Source organism: Pseudonaja textilis, chromosome 12, assembly GCF_049901715.1.
Source record: "Pseudonaja textilis isolate UNSWEBS1 chromosome 12, rPseTex1.2, whole genome shotgun sequence".
NCBI classification, from domain to species: domain Eukaryota; kingdom Metazoa; phylum Chordata; class Lepidosauria; order Squamata; family Elapidae; genus Pseudonaja; species Pseudonaja textilis.
Genome location: NC_142001.1, coordinates 17,312,360 through 17,328,728, shown reverse-complemented (window position 1 = coordinate 17,328,728; position 16,369 = coordinate 17,312,360). Strand labels below are relative to the sequence as shown.

Below are 16,369 nucleotides of genomic sequence, written 5' to 3'. Positions count from 1 at the left end.
GAAGACAATATTTGTAGCTCAGGGTTGAAATAAGGAATCCTTGGTGCTCTCTGAGCTTGGTGGCTCTCTTGCAGATGTTTCATTACCCAATTATGTAGCATCATCAGTGCTACAGAGGAAAAGGAGCAGGAGAAGGACTGTAGGATCCTTGGTGCTCTCTGAACTTGGTTGTTTTCTTATAGATGTTTCATGACCCAACAAGGGCACATCATCAGTGCTAGAAGAGAGTGGGGTTTGTGGAGTGGAAGAAAACAGGAGGAGGAGGACTGTGTGGTCCTTGGTGCTCTCTAAGCTTGGTGGCTCTCTTGCAGATGTCTCATTACCCAACATTATCCATCAGTGCTCTGATGATGTTACCTGATCTGGCCATGAAACATCTGCATAAAAACCACCAACTTTAGAGATCACCAAGGACTCCACAGTCCTTCCCTCCTCCTCTTCCTCCATACCACTGATGATGCTACCTAGATGGGCCATGAAATATCTACAAGAAAGCCACCAAAGAGCACAAGAGACCCCTCTTTGCAACCCTGAGCTACAGCCCCATATTCTAACATATCTAGATGTTGTACCTATCCACTACCTCTTCCTCTTGCTCCCTAAACGATGGGAAGCAAACTACAGATAAGCAACACTGTTAGGAGATTGCTGTTAGTTGCAAAGTCGTGTCCGATCCATCGTAACCCCATGGACAACGTTCCTCCAGGCCTTCCTGTCCTCTACCATTGACCCTTTGCTCCAGCCCTGGATCTTTGCCACTGCTGCAACTTCATTCAAGCAGCATTTCTGCTCATTTCTAGGCCTCCTACACCCTGTGGTTTATTAGCAGTACATTTGGATAAATGCCACCGTAGCTGTGAAGCTAATCCTTCCAGCATTACCTCTTTGCGTATTCCAGGTGCATTCCGCGGGAATCAGAAACACGGAGCCAAAACCCGATAAGCGATATCACTTCTACGCTGTATTTGCCTGTTATCTGCTCAGCTTAACCAACATGGCGTGAACCCCACTTTCTAAATCCCATACAAAAGTCAGATTAATCACTCCCACTGGCACTTTAACAGAAGCCTCACCAGGTTTAAGACTTCAGAGTCATTCTTTGTATCCTTTAAACCACGGGAAGGAAAGGCAGAAGGGGGGGGACCCCATGATTTGCAGCAAAACAAGGAAATCCTTCCCTTCTCTAAACACTCGCAACTAAAAATTAAGCAAGCTTCTTACGCACGGGTAAGATTAACCCTTTGGAGGACGCAAGGCATAGACCAGAATGAAAATTGGTTTTTACAAAAGCCAACTTATTTTTGTTACGTTCCAGGTCAGCCAGAAATAATGGGAGGATGAAACAGTTCATCAAAATCGTGGTCTCTGCTGGCTGGGGAATTCTGGGACTTGAAGTCCACAAGTCTTAAAGTTGCCAAGTTTGGGAGAACCCTACTGAAAAGGAGAAATATGTGCATGTTCTTTTGGATGTATACTGTATGATTTTATATACTAAGATTGGACTGAAGACGGCATGGTTCTAGGTTTTCTAAGTCTAGAATTTCAAGTCTGGTGACATAAGGTTGCATAATCGTAGTGTGTAACATAATTAACGATTATAACTATGATTTATGACCTACATGACCTATTACTTTCTGCTTATATGCACACTGTGAGCTTATGCACCGAAGACAAATTCCTTGCGTGAGTCTAATCATGCTTGTTCTCAAATGTCACCAGGCCAGGAGAGTGTTAAGAAAATAAGAAAGGAAAAGTCAGAGTGAAATATGCTTCTCAGATTCACCCATTTTGATGCTGCATTAAGAAACGGGGATGGTGAATCTGTCAAGTTCAATTTTTCTCCTTGTGGTTATGTCACATTTGGTTTGCGGAACTTGTATATCTATTGTTTTTTTTTTAGAAAAAAAATATTGCTTGCGCTAAAATGTGTACGCATGTGTTTACAATTTCCCCGGGATATTACCCCAATAGAAGGAGTGCCCCCCTTCTCTGAGTTGAACCCCTGGATCCATTCTGGATCATTAGTTCAATCCAATTAGAGATGAAATCGATTTGAAAATAAAAAGCCTTCAGGGGCATCCAATCTGATTGACAATTTGATCTCAAACATCAATCTGGCTTTGGAAAGGGTGATTTGACTCGGAGTCAATCAAAATTGCCTTTGAATTGATTCTCTACCCCTAAAGCATTGGTATACAATTCTTCTATTTTTTTGCCAAAAAAGAAAAAAGAAAAAAAGCTGACTCATGAAGATTATCTACATATATAAAAGCAAAATGCCCCACACGCACCATCACAAAATCTCCAGAACAGTAAAGCCTACAAACTTGAAATTCGGCACGTAGGTTCCTCTTGGCTTCTAGGGGCTCACTAAGAAAGGAGTTTTCAAAATGACCATCACAGCATTAGTATTTTGTATATTACCATTATTAACACGTTCTGATATTAAGGAGTTCCACCTGAAAAGAAATCTCTTCCAAATGCAAAACACAAACAGAGGAGAGGAGTTTCAGTTTCACAGCACCACGCAGCTTTAGTACAGAACAGTTGAGCTAAGCCACGCCCAGGCTCCTTACTGCCTTCTTCTTGCTCACACAGCAAATATTGTTTCCAAACAGCCCTCAACTCTCTCACACACTGACAGGTCGCTAGCCAGATGAATACTGGTAGGCAGAGGCACAATTTTTCCCCTTATTTTCCTCCCCAAAAACTAAGCCCGATCACATAGTTTCATAGCGAAGCACAGGTATCGAACTAGTTCTTCATAAACCTGCCTCCAAATTTTGCAGGACTGTTGGTCAATGACAGAGAAATAGGGAGTCAGACAGACAGACAAAGTACACTGCAAAGAGACATACACACCACTTTCAAACAAATAAGCTTCAGCCCTCAAGGGAAGTCTTGAAAATGCAAACTTTCTAGAATTCGTATTCAGATGCAAACACATTTACGCTCAAATTGTGTCTCATTCCACAAGGAATCTGAAGAACAGGAAGCAAGTCCTATAAAATGCCATTTCCATTTCAGCTTGGGGCAAAAGTCTGCTGAGAGCACCACAGCAGATCTTCCTTTCTTCTCTATTGTATAATTTCTCACGGTGTCATAGCTGCCGTAATCAAAGCTCGCAAACGTGGTTTCTGCTTCCAAATTCAAGCCCTAATGGGCTGTGTTGTCTTCTCCAAGATGGGATGCAACCTTCCTGGGTTTTTCTCCCAACTTCATTGCAAAAAAAGTATCTGGTGATCCTGACCTCCTAACCCCGTTAAGCCACGTCTTTCCTCCTCATCGTGATAAGCATCTGGTCTAATTTAGGCAGGCTGTCACATCCCCTTTGCAAGTCTGAAAGTACAATCCTCCCATTGTTATCCCATGGATAACTCTGGATAACTCACGGCGGGTTTCTTATGAGCCATCTTTTGTCTGGCCAGTCCCTAAGCAGCATCAGTTTGCTTGGTTTCCCAAGCAGTGGTGGGATTCAATTTTTTTTTAACCATCAGTTTTATGGGTGTGGCCAGGTGGTCATGTGACTGGGTGGGCGTGGCTAGGTGGTCATATGACTGAGGGGGGTCAAAAGTCTTTTTTTTTCTTTTTTTTCCTTTCACAGCACCTCCCTGCATCCCATTTTTGGCCTTCTGGGCCTCAGGGAACCTTCCTGGGTGCTGAAAAAAAAAAAGAAGCATTTTGAAGCCTTCTGAGCTAAGTGCAACATGCCACATAATTTAGATTAGCTACAAAGCAAGAAATCTGATGATTTCCTGCTTTCTAGCTAATCTAAATCATGCGGCATAGCTGATCGTTGGAAGAACCAGTTCGGTTGAACTGCAAGCATTTTTTTTTTTTTTACTACCGGTTTGAGTGAACCGGGCCAAACCGGCAACATTTCACCTCTGCTCCCAAGATCATCCCTCCAAACAATTAGAGAATGCTTTTGCCATAACCCCTCCAAAAAGAGGAGGCTAGGACTTCCTGAAGCATTTCTCGATGGAGTTTTCATGGCTCAATTCCAACTCCTCTTCCTCGCCCTCAGTCCTCCTCCTCCTCCTCCTTTTCTTCCACCACCACCTCTTCCTCCTATCCATATATCCCACTCTCTTCCAGCACTGATGATGTTATCTAGTTGGGTCATGAAATGTCTGCAAGAAAACAACCAAGCTCATAGAACACCAAGGAACACCATCATTTCAACCCTCAGCTACAAATATTCTCCGTTATTGATTTTTTATTTTAAAACCAGGGGGAAAAAAGATCTTCCCTTAGAGATACTGGTAGGGTTATGACTTTCAACAAGATATGACAATGATGATGAAGAAGATGTGATAAGACATAAAAAAGCAACCCCTGGTCAAAATTGCCTGGCCTCCAACCCCCTGCGCCAAGAAATGATGATCTACATCCTCGTCCCTGACATCTTTTTGTCAGTCTTGCTCGGACTGAAGACAGGCAGAATCTATTTGTATAAATTGCAGCTTTGCTTTCTGAAGGATTGCAAAAATATATAGTGCTAAGTTTAAGTCTCGAACCATTAATATAGTTAAAATATGCCATCTGTGGTTTTTTTTTTTTTTTTTGTCCACAATGAGTGGCTCCAAAGCTGTCATCAATCAAAACTAAATTCACTAAATATACAATGTAAACAGAATAGGAAGAGAAATATGGTTCACTATATTACCTGTCATTGCATCAAATGTCTCTATTTGTCAACAGAGGCAAGAACACAAAATCTTCAAGGTCTTCAACATGCGTGATTCATATCTGAATTTCTTCTCACTTTAACCTCACTGGCATGATTCTTCCCTAAAGTATGGGAATGTTGGTGGTGGGGGGATGAGGAAAATTAACTCCAAAAAACCCACCATTCCTTCCAGGAGACCGTGAGTTCGACTCCCACTTTGGGCACAAAGTCAGTAGAGTGACTTTCAGCCAATCACTTTCTCTCAACTCTAGGAAGAAGCCAATGGCCAACAACTGAACAATTGAGCGAGTCCAGAGGTATTTCATGAGAAGAGTATTCCACTCCTCTCCTCGCAGTAGAATACCTTATGCCACCAGGCGTGAAATTTTGGATCTGAACAACCTAGAACTACGCCGCCTATGGTTTGACCTAAGCTTAGTACACAAAATTATCTGCTACGATGTCCTACCTATCAATGACTACTTCAGCTTCAACCACAATAACACACGGGCAGACAATAGATACAAACTCAAAGTAAACCACTCGGTTGCAGAAAATATAATTTCGGCAACGGAGTGGTCAATGTTTGGAATTCACTCCCCGACTCTGTTGTGACATCCTCAAACCCTCAAAACTTGAACCTTGAACTGTCTACCGTGGACCTCACCCCATTCCTAAGAGGTCTGTCAGGGGTGTGCATAAGTGCACCCGCATGCCTACCGTCCCTGTCCTATTGTTCCCACTTCTGGCTGGCCCCACCCACCCCAGGAATCCCCACGCAGCCCGTTTTGGATGTAGGTAACTGCAGGACACGTGTGGAGGCTTGTGGAAGGTGAGAAATGGGCCTCGTGGAAGTTCAGGAAGGCCGGAAATGGGCCTGTTTCTGGCTTCCAGAGAGCCTCCGGAGTTCGGGAAGGTTGTTTTCGCCCTCCCGGAGGGTCGAGAAAAGCCTCAGGAGCCCAGGGAGGGCAAAAACTCCCCCCCTCCCAGTACAGGAAGCTGACTAGGCCACACCCACCGTGGCCACACCACACAGCAACCGGACAGAGAACCCCTTGCTAACATTTTGGTTGTCAATATGGTTTGTCTCACAAAGTCACACTGTGCACACTCTGACACAACTACGACCGTGTTTCTCATATAATAAGGCCAGGTCTTATTTTTTTTTGAGCCCCCAAAAAATCACTAGGATGTCTTTTGGGGGGGTGACTTAATTCCCCCCCCCTTGCATCTTTGGGCGGGTGGCGACGGCTTGGATGTTGACCTCGGTGTTGGTGGGGCACTTCGTATCGGGGTCAACGCAGACAGCACCATATCCGGGTGTGCAACAAAAGTACTTCCTAACGGCAAGCCCCCCCCCCCAACAATCCCCCCCCATTTTCCATGTTTTAATATAGGCCTTAATTTGGGGGGAGGCGCTTCATTTCATTTCATTCCTATAAAACATGCTGGGACTTCCGATTGGGGGAGGCCATATTGTTGGAGAAACAGGGTAGCGATGTAGTTGCCTAGCATGTAGTAGACATGTTCTATCTTGCAAGGGAGCTGACTGTTTTCTGTTCCAATGGATGCCTTTCAAAAACCCATTCCACCTTCTCAAAGCCCCATCCCTGTTCCTTCCGCCATCTGGATCCTCTCCGCATCAAGGCCTACGCTAGCCTCGCGTGTTGGGGGGGGGGGCGGGGGAGACTTGGCCAGCAAATTTCTGCTTCCTCCGTCTTCCGATGAAGGAGGCTGGATTATCCGGGTCCCAATGGTTAGATTAAAGGAGCCTCATTTAGCAAAGTCAGGGATGGAGCAGCAAAGCCAGTGGTTTGTAAAGCAACAATGAGTTTGCCAAGTGGAGGTTCACTGAGGCGTGTTCGGAGGGCGAGAACTTCCAGTTCCCCAGATGGTGGAAAAAGAGGAGAGCAAGAGAGAGAGAGAGAGAGAGAGAAACACACAGAGAGGGAATGAGAGAGGGGAAGAATGAGAGAAGGGGAGAGAGAGGGAAGGAGAGAGGGAATGAATGAGAGAGGGGGAAGGAGAGAGAAGGGGGAATGAGAAAATGAGAGAGGGAGAGAATGAGAGAGAGGGGGAATGAAAGAGGGAAGAAGAGGGAAAGAATGAGAGAGAGAGAGGGAATGAGAGAGGGGGAATGAGAGAGAGAGAGAAGGAATGAGAGAGGGGAAGAATGAGAGAAGAGGAGAGAGAGGGAAGGAGAGAGGGAATGAATGAGAGAGGGGGAATAAGAGAGAGGGAGGGAATGAGAAAATGAGAGAGGGAGAGAATGAGAGAGAGAGAGAATGAGAGAGGGAAAGAATGAAAGAGAGGGAAGAAGAGGGAAAGAATGAGAGAGAAAGAGGGAATGAGAGAGAGAGAGAGAGGGAATGAAAGAATGAGAGAGGGAGAGAATGAGAGAGAGGGAAGAAGAGAAGGAAAGAATGAGAGAGAGGGGAGGAATGAGAGTGGGGGAATGAGAGAGGGAGAGAATGAGAGAGAGAATGAGAGAGATGGAATGAGAGACAGGGAGAATGAGAGAGAGGGAGAAAATGAGATGGGGAGAAAGCATGACAGAGAGACCCAATCAAGAACTTTCTCTAACATCATATCTCCGTACCTGGATCATTAAGGAGAGTCGGGGGGGGGAACTCTTCCTCCCCCCTCCCTGCCCCAGCATTCATCGGCAAACTGCCTGGGTCCTGAAGCATGAAACTCAATTGTCTTTGCTTGGATAGACACTGGAGAAATTAATTATAACCAGACTGCTCACTTGGTCTGCCCATTTGGGGCATTCTCCCTCCACCCACATAGAACTCGTTCTTTACCAGTGGGAAGGGCTGAATCTCTCAGCCCTGTGATGTCATCCAAGGTGCACTTGAGGCTCATAAGCATCCCACCAAATTTTCTGTTCTCAGCAGTTGGGGGACCCTGGGCCACGAACTGGGGGGAGGGGTGGAGAATGAAAAACAAGAGGAGATCAGTGATGGGGTTCAAACTTTTTTACTACCTGTTCTGTTGGTGTGGCTTGGCGGGCGTGGCTTGGCGGGCGTGGCAGGGGAAGGATACTGCAAAATCTCCAATTCCTCCCCACTCCACTAACCTGCTTTCCAGCTCCGTTCTCCTGTGCAGGGCAACAAAAGAAGACCCGGCCGATCAGCTGAGATTTGGGGGGGCAGAGAAGAGATGCGGGCTGGGCCAGTCAGAGGTGGGATTTGCCGGTACCCCAAACTACTCAAAAATTTCCGCTACCGGTTCTCCAGAACTGGTCAGAACCCGCTGAATACCACCTCTGGGGGAGATTCAATATCTTCACCTCTCTCCAGACGTACTTACTGTAAAATGGGTCTTAATATTCCAGAGACTGTGCAATAAATGTGAAAGGGCTATTGCATAAAAAAATAAATAGAAATAAATAAATAAATAAATAAATAAAGGCTATTAGAATGGTGTGTTGGCCTAGAGGCAGAGCTCTCACCTCACGATCAGGAGGTTGTGAGTTTGATCCTAGGTAGAGGTAGGTATTTCTCTCTCTGAGAATATATCTGCTGAACAAAACTCCACACTGGTGACAGGAAGGGCATCTAGCCCTTAAAAGACTCTGCTAGCTCCATTCAGTTGCTCAGGCTCCACTCTGCACGGGATTATGGGGTCGTTACAAGAAGATGAAATAAATAAAGGCTACTGCATAAATAAATACATGTGAAAGGCTATTGCATGCTTGCAGGCTGTCATGGAACATGTGGGCGATCTTGGGGAATGAATGGTAGAAACAGAGAAATGAGGCAGGAGCCCACAGTGGCTTAGCGGATGAAAATTGACTCAGAAAAGAAACAGGAGGAGGAGATAGAAGAAAAAGGCAACAACGTACGGATGGCCCTTGACTTACAAACAGTTCATTCAGTGACCGTTTGAAGTTACAAATTGGAAGAAAGTGACTTATGACCATTTTTCACGCATACCACCACTGCAGTTTCCCTATGGTCCACGGGGTCAGAATCCAGCCATGTGGGAACTCATATTACTGAGCTTGGTAACTCATGTTTACGATGGTTGGCAGTGTCCCTGGGATCATGGGATCCCGCTTTGCGACTTTCTGACTGGCAAAGTCAACGGGGAAGCCAGTTTTCACTCCGCAACTGTGTTACCAACCTCACAACTGCAGGGATTCGCATAAGAAAGGGTAGCAAGTAAATTGGAAAATGGGGCAAAACCAGTATTCTACCAGTTTAGCCCAGTTCAGCAGAGCCGGTAGCGGCGATGAGCAGCGGAGACCAAACCTCACTTTTATATCCTGCTTTTGAAGCGCAGCTGCTTTGCGTGGCATGGCAGAGTGTTGCACAGCAGCGGCTGAAGCGACAGGGAGAGTGCAGGACTGCAGGAGGTGAGTTGGAACGCCTCTGCGCCTGCGCATAGTGTGCATTTGGCACACGCACGCAAAGTGTGTGCATGCGCCCAAAGTGTGTGCCCACCAAGCTACGCCCACCGAATCGATGATAAAAATCTTTGAATCCCACTACTGGGCAAAACCCATTCAACACCTGCCTCAGGTCAACTCATAAAACTTGTATGCACGTTTTATAGTTGACAACAGAAAGAAAGGGAAGGAGTGTCAAAGAGCAGGCGGCAGTGTGGAATCGAAAGTACATTCCATTCATATTTTCTTCAAAGACTGATTAGATGACTGAAGCTTCTGCCCTGAAAAAATCTAATTGGAGAGCATGATTGATGACTCTTGGCTATGGACGTGTTTCGTTGGATGAGACACCCAGAGGGGTAGCGGGGGGGAGCAGGATCAAGGGTGACAGTGAATTACGTATCTCAGAGTTGGCTACGCCCAGGTAAATGCCAGATGTAGAATGTTACCTTCAACTAAATCTTTTTTAGTTTTGGGAGTGTGGCTCAAAGCTCATGATTTAATTGGAGTAACTGCCAGAATCCCGACACCTCACTTAACAACATACATTCTGGACTCCATTGAGGTCTCAAGTCAAAGTCTTCCTGCTAAAAAGACCATTTAAAGACAAAATTTGAAGCGAGCACGGCTTTTTAAAAACAAAAAACAAAGAATAATCGTGATGGAGAGCCTTTGGGAGAAACTATTTCAAACCACCGAAATGGCCACTGAGTTAGCTCAATTATCCTAAGGTGCATATGGGATGTAACACCCCCTCTCGCCCCCCCTGCCCCCCCAATAATAACCCCCCCAGGTCCCAGAAGACATCAGGCCAGTTCGGTGAAAATAGAGCACAACAGAATGTCTCTCCTGCCTTCATTAATTTCACATCCCTCGTGAGAGACAGCAAAAAGCACACTGTCCGTTCTTGGCAACCATCAGAGCCTATTATTGAGAATGGATGCTAGTAACAAGTGCATTTGGTGACAATCCATTTTCAAATTAACCTCTTTTGTTGTTGTTGTTGTTGTTGGTTACCACTGTAAATTGCGAAGGAAACAAAAGAAGTGCCGCTTTGGCAGCAAAGACTGCTGACGCAGCCTCGCCCGGTTTCTGCAACGGACTTGACAAACTTTGCAGATTTTGTTAGGGAAGCTAAGCAGAGGTGGAAAGGGTTCACTTTTGGATGGGAGACTGCTGAGCAACGGCAGGGCTTCTAAGCTAGGATGGGAAATAGGAGAAGAAGGCAGCAACGGGAATTCCTTCTGGACAGTAGACAAGAAAACCATGTGTCAGGATTCCGGCAGTTACCCCAATTAAATTATGAGTCTTACTTCCAAAACTTCAAAAGGATTTTTTGAAAGTTAACATGTCCGGCACTGCCTGGGTGTAGCCGACTCTGACACACATCATTCATGGTCACCTTTGACCCTGGTTTCTCCCCATCCCCCTGGGTGTAGCATAATTCATATTCTCCAATGGACACATCTATAGCCAAGAATCACCAATCATGTTCTCTAGTTAGAATTTTGCACGGCAGAAACTTCAGTCACCTAGTTACTATCTCTGAAAAACTATTTATGGAATGCACTTTTGATTTCCAAGCTGCCGCACTGCTTTTTCAAACTCCTTCCCCCACTCCCTTTCTATTGGCAACTCTAAAAAGACCATAGAAATATTTTATGAGTTGACACTACGGGGATTTAGTTCATGGACTTCGTCTAGTATCGTTTTACAAAGCCCTAGTAAGACCACACTTGGAATCCTGCATCCAGTCTTGGTCGCCGCAATATAAAAAAGACGTTGAGACTCTGGAAAGAGCCCAGAGAACAGCAACCAGGATGGTTAAGGTCCTTATTTTATACTGCGTATTTTATCCAGTGGTTTCATCGTGTTTCAAAGGTGGCAAAAGCTTTCCTTTAATTGCTGGTTTCTACCATCATCCCCCTTTGAGGTTCCCCCCCCACCTCCAGAAAAGAAATGATATGTAAATATTTGGCAGAAAGAAAACATATTCTCAAAATAAAGGAAGCAACACCTCTCAACCACAAGATCGGAAAGCCACAAATCTTGATCATCTCAACAACAGGATTAGTGTTTCCAGGACATTATGGGGATAATCCACTGCTATCTAAAGGAAGCAGATTCTATCTGGGAGTCAGAAAAGATGAAATAACATTAGTCACAGAGAACTGTGAACACTCAGGCAAAGTGGGGTTTGAAGCTGCTTGGGGAGGATCTTGAACATTTCAAAGCCTGAACTTTGCAAAGTGAAGCAACTGACCAGCTCTGAAAAAAAGGACCTTCCTTCTCCTTACCAGGAATGGATGGATAGAAACATTTCCAGGAAAAAGAGTTGGCTGTTGAAAACAAGAGCTGTGGTGGCACAGTGGTTCGAATGCAGCATTGCAGGCTCATTATGCCCATTGCCAGCAGTTCAATTCTATTTGGCTCAAAGTTGACTCAGCTTTCCATCCTTACAAGGTTGGTAAAATGAGGACCCAGACTGTGGGGAGCAAGAGGCTGACTCTGTAAACTGGTTTGAGAGGGCTTACTGTGAAGCGGTATATATGTCTAAGTGCTATGGCTATTTTCCTTCCTTCCTTCTTTTCCTTCCTCCCTCTCCTCTCCTTCCCCACTTTTACCTTTACTTACTCACCTTTAGGCTGGAAAGAAGCGTTAAATGGGGGGTATTGGTGCGCTTCACTCTTGTATTTCGAGGGCTACTCCCTCAAGGACAACAAACACAGTGATAAGGACCGTAGCAGCCCCAAATCAGAAAGGAGCATTCAAAGGAATGTTTTGCTTTTAAAAAGGAAAGCAAAGAGGCATGTTTGTTGGGGGAAAAAACAACAACTCCTACTACCAAGCAACCAAGATTAAAGAACGGGGATGAGAGCAAAGTGTGAAGCGCAGAATTACAAGGTTGGACTCATTAAATAGATGTTTTTTCCCCTTAGGCCTGATTCACTGCAAGGGGAGAGAGAAGTGGCTCTGTTTCTCTTTTATTTACATCCACTTCACTTAATTTAACTTTTTCTTAACATCTCAAGTCCTTTCCACTCTTTTTATGGAAAACAGATGCTTTCTTTCTTTTCCTTCCTTCCTTCCTTCCTTCCTTTCTTCCTTCCTTCCTTCCTTCTTCCTCTCTCTCTTCTTACTTCTCCATCTCTTCCTTCCTTCCTCCCCTTTCTTTCTTCCCCTTCCTTCCCTTTCTTTGCCCTCTTTTCCTCTTCCTTATTTCCCTATCCTTCCTTTCCTTTTTCTCTTTCCCTCCCACACCCTCCTTCCTCCTTCCTTCCCTCACCTTCCTCCTTCCTTCTCTTCCTCCCCTTCCTTCCTTCTCTTTTCCTTCCTCATTTCCCTATCCTTCCTTCCTTCCTTCTTCCTTCCTTCCTTCCTTCCTTCCTTCTTTCCTCCCTCCCAGTGGTGGGATTCAATTTTTTTAAACTACTGGTTCTGTGGGCGTGGCTTGGTGGGCATGGCATGGAAAGGATACTGCAAAATCCCCATTCTCTCCCCACCCCGCCCCACTAACCTGCTTTCCAGCTCCGTTCTCCTGTGCAGGGCAACCAAAGAAGACCCAGCCAATCAGCTGGGACTCAGGAGGCGGAGAATAGATGGGGGCGGGGCCAGCCAGAGGTGGGATTTGCCGGTTCTCTGAACTACTCAACATTTCCGCTACCGATTCTCCAGAACTGGTGAGAACCTGCTGAAATACTACCTCTGCACCCTCCCCTTCCTCCTCTTTCTTCCTTCCTTCCCTTCCCTTTCTTTTTCTTCCTCATTTCCCTTCCTTCCCTCCCTCCCTCCCTTCCTATATTATTATGGCTTGTTTTATTATGGCTTATTGGATCCAGAGACCCTGTGGCTCAAACGTCCTCCCATTTACCCCCTCCCGTCCCATTTCAATGGCCCACAAATCATGGTGTTTACTTACTTATTTTTCTATTGATCTCATTTTGCTTGTCTTGTGTTGTTTTCCTAAAAGACCTTTATCAGGACACGGATTGCTAAATTCAACACGGCAGCCTCTGTCCATCTATCTGTACTTCATGTAGCTGTCTAAGTTAACACTCCTTAAAACATGCTTTGGGGCATTCCCGGCAAATGTGCTGTGTATATATATATAATATATATATTTCCCTATCGTAGTTGCGATGACATTTAACACTTTTTCCAATGTGATGCTTAGGAAAGAAAACAAAACAAAACCAAGGAGTGATTATGAAAGGCTTTTTCCTTCTCCAGATTAGATCATATCTTTATCTGTTTGTCCAATACGGAGCAAAGCCTATTTGCAAAATCTGACATATCATCTCCGAAACAAATTGTTTATCAGAATTAAACATCGGAGAGCAAGTTGTTTTTTGTTTTTGTTTTATCCTTAGCCAAATCTGACAGGCATTCGGGGTAAGAAGAACTTAATCCTGATGCCGGTGAAAAAGCTGGCTTATAACAGGTTGGCGGGAAGAAAAATCCAATTTGCGGATTGGAAAATATAGGTTTTGTTCTTTTTTAAAAGATTTCATTTCCTGATTCATCTATTCTCTTCTAGCCGGACAAGTGTCTGCTTCAGTGCTGCAGTTTCAGCTTTGCCCAAATAGCAATAGCATTTAGACTTATATACAACTTTACGGTGCTTTACGGCCCTCTCTAAGCGGTTTACAGAGTCAGCCTAATGCACCCAACAACCTGGGTCCTCATTTTAATGACCTCGGAAGGACGGAAGGCTGAGTCAACCTGGAGCCTGGTAAGAAGTCAAATTGCAGGCAGCCGGCAGTCAGCAGAAGTAGCCGGCAGTACTGCACTCTAACCACTGTGCCACCGACGCTCGTTTTTGAAATATTTGATATTTGAAATAGGTCACTGAACTGTGGCGAATGTCCCTGTAGAACCGCCACAACCCAGCACAACAGAAATTGGGGTTTCTGTGGTACCACAGAAATATCACAGGGGCAGTATCAGCTTTCATAGGGGAGTTTTCCTATATTTTCCTTCCAGGACACAAACACATTAAATCGAGCGAAAGGTAAGTCTCCTAAATTTGAATTTGGGAACTGGGATATGATATAAATATGCTGGGTCCTTGGTGCCCTCTGAGCCTGGTTGTTTTCTTGCAGACGTTACATTACCCAACTAGATAACATCATCAGTGCTAGAAGGAAATGGGATTTGCCCTATATTTATATACTAGTGGTTGGAAGCAGCACAAACATGTTCACCAACACTGAAGGACAAGCTGCTTGTACAGTTAGAATATAATTCTTTCTTGGCCAAGTGTTGGTGAAGTGATTGAATGAATACAAGAATAATTGACTTAGGTAATATTGGCCGTGGATTGTTGGTACAAATGTTCTCAGTGTACATAAAAGAAAAGATATATTCGTCAAGAGTCAAGAATCATCAGGTACAACGCTTAATGATAATCATAGGATACAATAAGCAATCAAATCATACTAGGAAACAGTCAATCAAAATCTATATATACAGAGAGCAAACCCCACTCCTTTCTAGCACTGATGATGTTACCTAGTTGGGTAATGAAACGTCTGCAAGAAAGCACCCAAGCTCTGAGAACACCAAGGACCCCTCATTTCAACCCTAAGCTGCAAATATTCTCCTTTTATCGATACAAATACGGGGCTTAGTTTAGGCCCTACATCTGGTCATTTGCAATTATATTATGGGAGAATGCAGCAATTTTGGTTTAGCCTTCCGTATCTAAGATCCTTGGTATCGATCTGACTCTAAGGTTAAGAGTTATTCAAGCACCAGTCATCTTGATTTCAGGAATGGTGTTTCTATTTAACATGACTAGAACCGATCGCCAGCACCATATTTAGAAGCCATTAATTGCACAATTTAATTATGTGCAGGCTACATCAACTTCACTTAGCAAGAGAAGGCGCTTAACAAAGGCAAACTTACTGAGTTACTTTTTTTCTGCACATAATTCTGGACAAGCAAACTATCTGCAGATATTGCCCCCACCCCCCCAAAATGTAATAACTAAACATCAAATCCAGAGGCAAAAGAAGAGGTGATTAATGGCCCAGTCATCTCGAGTGGGACGGTGAACATTCTGCGTGTTTGCGTAAAACCATCCACTTCCATGAACTTTTCTATAAATCAAACTCGTTCATAAGAACGGCATATTAACACCAGCTCCATAAAACAAGTTTCCTCGCTGAATCCGGAATCAGAATACGGTTAGCATAAAGATAAGTTACTAATTTTAATGGAAACTGAGGCTGGGGAGGTAGGTATTTCTGAAGCGTGGAAGCACAAAATGTCATTTGCTGGCTTACAGGAAATGCCAGTGAGGAAAATTTTATTGTTGGCTCTCTTCAATAGGCAGAGCATGGAAATATTGTTATTAAAGAGCGGGGTTTCTGGTTAACAAGGATACTATTATTAACGAGTGCAGAGGAGAGAAAGAAAGATGATTAGGGGACTGGAGGCTAAAACATAGAAAGAACCGTTGCTGGAATTGGGTTTGTCTAGTCTGATGAATAAAAGGACTAGGAGAGACATGATAGCAGTCTTCCAATATCTCAGGGGCTGCCCCAGAGAAGAGGCAGTCAAGCTATTCTCCAAAGCACTTGAGGGCAGGACAAGAAGCAACGGATGGAAGCTAATCAAGGAGAGAAGCAACCTAGAACTAAGGAGAAATTTCCTGACAGTTAGAAGAATTAACCAGTGGAACTCCTTGCCTCCAGAAGTTGTAAATGCTCCAACACTGGAAGTTTTTAAGAAGAGATTGGACAACCATTTGTCTGAAGTGGTATAGGGTTTCCTGCCTAAGTAGGGGGTTGGACTAGAAGACCTCAAAGGTCCCTTCCAACTCTTCTCTTCTCTTCTCTTCTCTTTATTCCTCATTCCTCATTCCTCATTTCATATTCTACTCTACTCTACTCTACTCTACTCTACTCTACTCTACTCTACTCTACTCTATTCTAGGATTAGTCACCAACTTCATTGTGACTTGTTTAATTTTTATTTAACATGTTATATGGCCCCAGCCAGAGATGGTATTCAGCAGGTTCTGACAAGTTCTGGAGAACCAGTAGCAGAAACTTTGAGTAGTTTGGAGAACCGGCAAATACCACTTCTTACTGGCTCTGCCCCCATCTATTCTCTGCCTCCCATTGAGTCCCAGCTGATTGGCTGGGTCTTCTTTGGTTGCCCTACACAGGAGAACAGAGCTGGAAAGCAGGTTAGTGGGGCGGGGAGGGAATGGGGATTTTGCAGTATCCTTCCCCTGCCACGCCCACCAAGCCACACCACAGTCACCATGTCCACAGAACCGGTAGTAAACC

General features: G+C 44.5%; 1 protein-coding gene across 1 annotated transcript in view; it reads right to left on the bottom strand.

Moving 5' to 3' along the window:
* Positions 1-16,369, bottom strand: part of IL1RAPL2 (interleukin 1 receptor accessory protein like 2) — a 321,249-nt gene that overhangs the window by 88,838 nt on the left and 216,042 nt on the right. The gene's annotated exons all lie outside the window — the stretch shown is intronic.